This window comes from Octodon degus, unplaced genomic scaffold, assembly GCF_000260255.1.
Source record: "Octodon degus isolate 3935 unplaced genomic scaffold, OctDeg1.0 scaffold00071, whole genome shotgun sequence".
NCBI classification, from domain to species: domain Eukaryota; kingdom Metazoa; phylum Chordata; class Mammalia; order Rodentia; family Octodontidae; genus Octodon; species Octodon degus.
Genome location: NW_004524647.1, coordinates 9,459,008 through 9,466,721, shown reverse-complemented (window position 1 = coordinate 9,466,721; position 7,714 = coordinate 9,459,008). Strand labels below are relative to the sequence as shown.

The 7,714-nt window shown below is 45.6% G+C and overlaps 1 protein-coding gene and 1 pseudogene across 2 annotated transcripts in view; one reads left to right on the top strand and one right to left on the bottom strand.

Annotated features, from left to right (window-relative positions):
• Pfkfb3 (6-phosphofructo-2-kinase/fructose-2,6-biphosphatase 3) overlaps positions 1 to 7,714 on the bottom strand; it is an 89,975-nt gene that overhangs the window by 55,360 nt on the left and 26,901 nt on the right. The gene's annotated exons all lie outside the window — the stretch shown is intronic.
• The window catches only part of LOC101561145, a 20,776-nt pseudogene that overhangs the window by 6,042 nt on the left and 7,020 nt on the right, over positions 1 to 7,714 (top strand).

Below are 7,714 nucleotides of genomic sequence, written 5' to 3'. Positions count from 1 at the left end.
CCCCAGAGGTTTGACTTTTTCGTGAGTCAGCAGGCCCCTGGGTTCAGGAACAGCAAGATGGAACTTAAAATATAGAACTGTGTTTTCTGTTAAGCTTTTTTTGGTTTGCTTGTCTATTTATTTTATTTTTGTATTTAGTATAGGGTCTACATGGTTTCACTATGTGGATGGGACTCATAGTGATTCTCCTGTCTTCAACCTCCCAACAGCTGGGATTACAGGGGCATGTCACCACACCCAGTCTCAATCACTGTCTCTGGGTGCCCCAGGGATTGGGCCAGCACTGCACAGTTGGGATCGAACCCACCACTCTGCCTAAGCAGGTACTTTAGTCCTCTGAGCTATCTGGCTGGCCCTGGTTTACCTGTCTTTGGTTTTGCTCTTCTTTTGCCACAGTGACTTTTGTTGATCTATTTTTATGTATTGAGTACAGGGTCTACGGAGTCTCACTACACAGGTCATCAGACCTGTAGTGATCCTTCCTGCTTTTCAGCCTCCCTAGAGCTGGGATTATAGGCATGTACCACCATATCTCGTCTCAATCACTGTCTCAGCCCACCCTGGGGGCCAGGCCTGCACTGCTGGGAATCAGCAGACTGGGGATTGAACTACCGAACCAGTGCCCCCTGGATCTGTCTAAGCAGGTACTTTAATCCAGAGCTATCTCACTGGCCCTCCAAAAACAATGGTTTCCTTTGGGTCCTCTTACTTGGTTTTATTTATTTATTTAATGTATTTGGTACAGGGTCTTACTCTACAGCTGAGACTCAGTGATCCTCCTGTTTTCATCCTCCCCAGTGCTGGGATTATAGGTGTGTGCCACCACACCTAGACTCAGTCACCAGCTCAGTGAGCCCTGGGGGCAGGCACCAGTGGCATGAGGGACCAGGGATCAAACCCTGATCCCTGTGCTTGCCAAAGCAGATGCTTAGTCCACTGAGCTGTCTCGCTGGCCCATTGTTGATGTATGCATATCCAAACAAAACAAATTCCTGGAGAACATAAAGGGATCTGGAGCAGAGTCACCTGAATTCATATTCCAGGTCTGCAATGGACTAGCTATAATCCTAGGCTCACTCATCCCGTTCATGCCAAGCTGCAGCATCTGCAAAATGGGGATGATGCAAATAGCTGTGAAATTACATAAATTTGAATGAATTCTTATGTAGGAATATTTACAGCAATGGTTGGTACATCCTAATGGTTAATATATGGAGATTTATACAGTTAGATCAACATTCTATGTCCCTGGAAGTGTGCAAATTGATAAAATGAAGAGGGAGAGAAGGAAGATAGAGGGGTGTAACAAGAATGACAGGTGAAATTTCACACTTTTCCGGGAATTGTCACCACTGAAACATCGGTCTTACAGTTGCTTTTTATTTTCTGGAGATTGAACCTAGAGGTTTTTTGTTTTTTTTAACACTAAGCTATATGCCAGCATTTTTCATTTCTAAATAGGTAGCCTCAAATTCAATCCTCCTAGGCAAGGGTCTGAGTTCAATCCCTGGTTCTGCAAAAACAAAAAAAAACAAAAAACAAAAAACAAACAAACAAAAAAAAAAAACTGAAAAGAAACAAAACAAAGCTATTCAGGGGACTTAAGTTTCCCACACTTCCAGGATCACCCCTAAGCATCCCCAGCAGAGACCCAGGAAGAGGAGCACTAAGATCACAAAGGCCATGGGGGCCCTGCACTGACCCAAATGAAGATCACACAGTGCTACTGAGCACCTGCCTTTCCCCACACGGGGAAACGAGGAGGAAGTACTTCATCCCAGGCACGATGGCCTCATCCAGCTATGGCTCTTGCCCAGTCAGCTAGGCTCCTGCAATCCAGTGTCAGCAGCATGGCTCCACAGAAACTGAGATAAGGCTACAAACTAAGCCCTGGTTTAGGTTCCCTTGGCTGGCCGACCACAGGCAGCTCTAGGCCCAGGCCAGCTTGGGCCTTGGAATCCCTAACCCCACAGAACCTGAGCTGGCTGCCAGGCGTCCCACGCTTGCCCAGTGTGATATGGTCAGGCAGGTGCATGGACATTTTGAGGCAGATGGGAAAAGAGCTTGTTTATTGTTTACTGAAGATGACTTTTCTTAGAACTCCGATCTGGATGAAGACACTTAGTTAAAGGCTAAAAAGGGAAAGATTTCATGCCATCTGGTAAACAGGCCTGGGTCAGTGAAATGATATAAATAGCAGATTTGTGTTGGGAAAGGTGAAAACACAGAAATCCAACTCCAAAACCAACTTCAATTTCCTCAGTCTTCACTGAAGCTCCTCTACAATAGTCATAATTTTTCTCCTAGTCCTCCCTCTCCCACACCAATTTGCTTCTTCCCCACAAGCAGGTCTTCCTGCAGCTCATCTGAATTTCTAGAATATTCTTCTAGGAATTTCCTTTGCCTTTGTCCCCATGCTCCATATGCTACTATCCATCTCCCTTGCTGAGAGCCATACTCTTTCCTATACAAAATCACAGACTGCTGTGTTGATTTTCCCCCTAACCCCTTTTAAATTTTCTCCACTGAGGGTAAAATGTACATACTGAGGTGCTATTTACTGTACACAATTTTCTGATTTGTTTTACAGTTGCTTATACAGCTACAAATGCTATTCATTTGGTTAAAGGTGATGAACTAATAGCTATGTTAGTTTGTCACTTTGTAGGGTTATGTTTGGTGCTACTGTTATTATTGTTCATGCTACTTTAGCCAAGGTGACATAATTATTCTATTAAGTTGCCTTTCTTTGTATGCTAGGAATGAGGTTGCCTAAGGGTGATAAACAATACTCTATGCCAATGCCAAAGAACCAGGGGCTAGGCCAAACAGGCAGCAACTTCTCATCCCCAATAAACTGACAAGGTAGGATCCTGAAATAGATTCAGAACCCAAAAACCAACTACATGTGGAAAACATCTGTGGAGAAGTAGCCATTTCCTGAGTTCTCAATATGAGCAATAAAGATACCTACCATAAACAACTTACAAGTATCACACAGAAATAAAACTGATAAGGGCCAGCCAGATAGCTCAGCAGACTAAAGCCCCTGCTCAGGCAGAGCTCAGGGGCTGGGGTTCGATCCCCAGCACATTGTGCCTAGCCCTGTCCCCCCGAGGTGTGCTGCTGAGACAACTTAGACTGGGCATGGTAGTGCACACCTGTAATCCCAGCACTTGCAAGGCTGAGCAGCACTTGGGAGGTCTACGTACTGAGACCACAGGAACCAGGGTTCAATCTCAGGCACCACATGCTGCTCCAGCCCTACCCCCGGGCATGCTGAGCCAGCTGAGACCAGGCATGGTGGTGCATGTCTGTAATCTCAGCACTGGAGGAAGGGGAGGGTGCTGAAAACAAGAGGATCACTATGAGTTTGAGCTATGTATTGAGTCCCTGTACCAAAATAAATAAATGGTGCTGGGAAAAAACAATGGATTTTCATTTGCCAAAGACTAACACTAGACCCAAATATCTCATCATAAACTAAAATCAAAATGGATCAAAGATTGAAGTATTACAGCAAAAACACTAAATCTGCCGGAAGATAGAATAGGTATAACTCTTGGAAGACACTGGTGGAGGCAAAGACTTTATGAATAAAACCCCAACTATACAATTATTATCACAAAGAATCAACAACTAATCACATCAAATTAAAAGCTTTTGCACAGCAAAAGTAACCAGAGTGAAGAGGCAACCCAAAGAATGGGAAAAAAATTCTGCTAATGTTCCCCAGACAAAGGACTAATATCTAGACTATAAAAAGAACTCAAAATTCAGACCCCCCCAAGTTAAAGACCCAGTTCAAAATGGGCATCTGAAATAAATGAAGTAGAAATAGCCAATATAAAAAAAAAATGTTCAACATCACTGATCATTCAAGAGATGTAAATTAACGCAACATTGAGGTTGACATCTACCATTAACCTTCCCACACCTCCCTTCTTTGGCTAATGGAATTGTCCTTAGGTTCCTCTAGCATAGTGACCCCAACACACAAAGCACTCACGAGTCTGGTAAATACATCTTATTAATTAGTCTCCCTTCACAGACTAAGAGCTCCTTGAGACCAAATACTATCACATTCACCTCTGAATTCTTAACACTGGTTGCAGTATTCTTATTTGACAAATGAGAATTTAAATTGCAAAAACTCAAGCTTTGTAATACTGACTCCCAACAGGAACAGAGAAAAGAGGCAGACTTTATTAAAATAGAAGGAACACTGAAGAAGAAGTCAGAAGAATTTGCACCCACTCTGCCATTTATAAGCCCTGTAATCCTACATAAATGACTGAATCATCCAGGGTCTGTGTTTCCTCATTTGGAAAGTGGTACAAAGAATACTGGCCTCCTGGAGTTGCAAGTTTAAGTAACAGTATTTAAATATGCTTCCTGAATGTTGGTCCACATTGAAAGGCATGAGCATCTATTAGCTATGTGACAGATTGTTAAACCGGAGCCAAGGAAGAGAAAGGAAAGAGTAAGTCTGCCCAGCAGAATGGTACTTCAGGAACCTCAACCTGGCTACTGGCTCCTCCATTGGCCTTGTGCCAGCCTGTGTTGAAGCTCTTCTCCTCCCTGCGCCTGTCTGGCTGCACCCCCAAAGTGGGCAGAAACCATCTGGATAAAGAATCAAATCAGCACCAGAAAGCACACATGATGCATCCCCGACGGGAAGAGATCTTGGAGAACAAGAGTAACTGAGCAAGGGAGGGCTTCCTTGCAGTCCCAGGAAAGTGCCAGTGTTCCGGGAGGGGACGTCACAGCATCTGTCCCTGACACTCGGTGGTTTTCGGGTTTCCCTCAATGACTAAGACTCCAAATGGAGAACTGCAGCAAGAGAAGGGGAAAGCACCAACTCACACTGACTTGAGTCAGCCTTCCAACTGCAGAATTCTGGGCTCCTGCCCAGACCTAGGGAACAAGAATTCGTGTTTGAACACACTGTCCAAACAGTGATTCCCAAGAGTCATGGGCGACAAGTGCCAGTTTCCTGCCCACTCTAACAGAGGTGGCCTAGCTTTTCTGATCACAGACTACTACCTTCAGTAAGCTGCTTTTTGTTTTTGTTTTTAATGTATTTAGTACAGGATCTATAGGGTCTCGCTACACAGATCGGACTCATACTGATTCTCCTGTTTTCAGCCTCCCAAGTGCTGGGATTACAGGTACGTGCCACCACGCCGTCTCAATTGCCATCTCAGCGCACTCTGAGGATTGAACCCCAGCCGCTGTGCTCTGCCTAAGCAGGTGCTTTAGTTCATTGAGCTATCAGGGCAGCCCTTTAAAGTTGATACTTTAAATAAATATTAAAATAGATGAATTAAAAATAGAACCGTGTACATCACATACTCTCTGGCTTTTCTGAGAGCACTTTCACCTGGCTCTCATTCTGCTGACCCGCCCAGCCCAGTTTCTCATCTAGTGGTCTTCCCTGTTCCCACCCAACCTCCACCTCCACTCAACAGCAACTGCCGCCTGCTAGCCTCACCCTTCAGCGCCCTCTCAGCCTTCCAAACTGCACCACTATGGAATTTCAGGGCTCAGAGTTTCTAGTCCACCTTTACAGCTGGGATTCTGTCCCATTTAGAGATGCCAAAGATTCAGGGTGGCTTTTCCTTGCTCTGCTACCACCGTCTCCACCTACCAGTCAGCAGTGACAAGTTTTCTGCACCCTATCCCAAGATCAACCTAAGAGGAACAGATGCAGTGGCCCAGCACAGAAATCAAATATGCCAGGAAAAGTAGGTCTCTCTGCATTCATTGATGAATCCTACCTTCTATCCTTCCCAACAATTCCATTATGATCTAGTTTTAAGCTCCTATTCATTAAAACTCAAATCCTGCCCTGCTTTTAGCCATGAAGACCTCACTATACTCTTGCAGGCCTAAGAGAGAATGTGCTCCCCCAGGTGCATCTACCATCCAGGGAGGTCCATACCACCATCTTCTGGAGTTCTAAAAATAGTGCTCAGCACAAAAGGTGATCTCATATAAATAAAGCTTCTAACAAACAAAAAGAAAAGCTGATTGAGACCAGCACAGACATTTCCATCCTGACTTCTCAAAGCATTGTGTCTGGAATAGCTTCTCAGCTAAAATGTGCTCAAGTCAGTTACACCATTAGTCCTTAGTTGCTCCTGGGTGGGTGGGTCTTGCTTCTAGCCTGACCTAAGTAGACTGGGTGGAGGAGTGTCAGATCTGTGAGGCTAGGAGAAAACAGGAAAGATGGATGGTAATGGCGCACTATGATCACATTTGTCAAACCGAAATTATTCCTTAGTAGTTTTTGTTGTTGCTGCTGCTGCTGCTGCTGTTGTTGTTGGACTGGGCACTGAATTCCGAGCCATCATGTGGAATTAATGCCCAGTAAAGAAAACGCAGGGTGTGGTGTTATATGCCAGAAGTCCCAGTTGAGGCAAGAGAATCACTGCGATTTAAAGCCCAGCCTGGGCTACACAATGAGTTCAAGACCAACCTAAAAACAGATGCACCATGAAAAAGCAAAGGCTTTGTAGTGTGGCAGTTGAAAAATCTGGGGGAAAAACATTGTTGAAGAGTAGGAATACTTAGGGATGGCCAGATAGTTCAGCGGACTAAAGCTGAGCAGTGTCGGGGGTTCCTGCCGTACCAGCCCGCCCCCAGGGCATGCTGAGACTGCAGTGATTCAGACTGGCACAACCTTGTAATCCCAGCACCAGGGAGGCTGAAAACAGGAGAATCACTATGAGTCTGATCTGTGTAGTGAGACCCTGTAGGCCCTGTACTAATTTTTTTTTTTTAAAGGAATATTTATTAACAGAGAGGCAGTTTCTAAGAATGACTGAAGGGGACAGGGTCTCACTACTTCTATAGTTGCCCATGCTTCCTCAGACTTGCAACAATTTTGTCTGTCTCTATACAGATCAAACTCCTAGTGATCTTCCTGTCTCAGCCTCCCTAACCTGTAATCAGTGGCCGGCCGCAGCATGTGGTACAGAGGAAAATTCTTAATCTTCACAATTCTCTAATAAGTGTAAATATCCAGCCGGCTGCACTCAGCTCCTGGACAGAACGCCAAGCGTCCATTCTTATCTCCTCTAAAAAAAAAAAAAAAAAAAAAAACACCCTCTTTTGTCCCACAGCTGGCATGAGTGGTGTCCAACCTTTGTTTACAAGCATCTTTCCAATACTTGCAGACACAGGTCACATACCACCTCAGGACTGCTTCCTCTGGGTTCAACATCCCAGCTGTTGTAACCATGCCTGTGCCTCCCCAAGTTAATGCCTGGCCTTCTTACTGAGGAGCTAAGTTGGGCCACAGACACAATTCATTCTAGGCTCCTGGTGGATCTGGAGGCCACACAGGCGAGGAGTAGTCTCAAGGTGCTCAAAACCCTGTACTAGATCCCCGCAGTCCTCGACCCTCAGAAGCTGTCTTCCCACAGGCCCGAGAAGACGGATCTTTACATACTACACAGAACACCGCGGTCTTCGCCAGCCACCAGCCAGCCAGCCAGCCGCAGGTTTCCCACATCCTTCTGCCAAGCAGTTGCATACGCTCAAAGGCTGCTCCTACGCAATCACGCGAGCGCAAGTCGGCGGGGCGGGGCAGTCCTGTAACTGTTTTCCTCAGAGTCTCACACGCGCACCCTGGCCCCAGTCAGCTCCGGGACTCAGCAAAACACCTGTTGGACCCACTGTCTCTGGCGTATTTACAAAACCCAGGCGC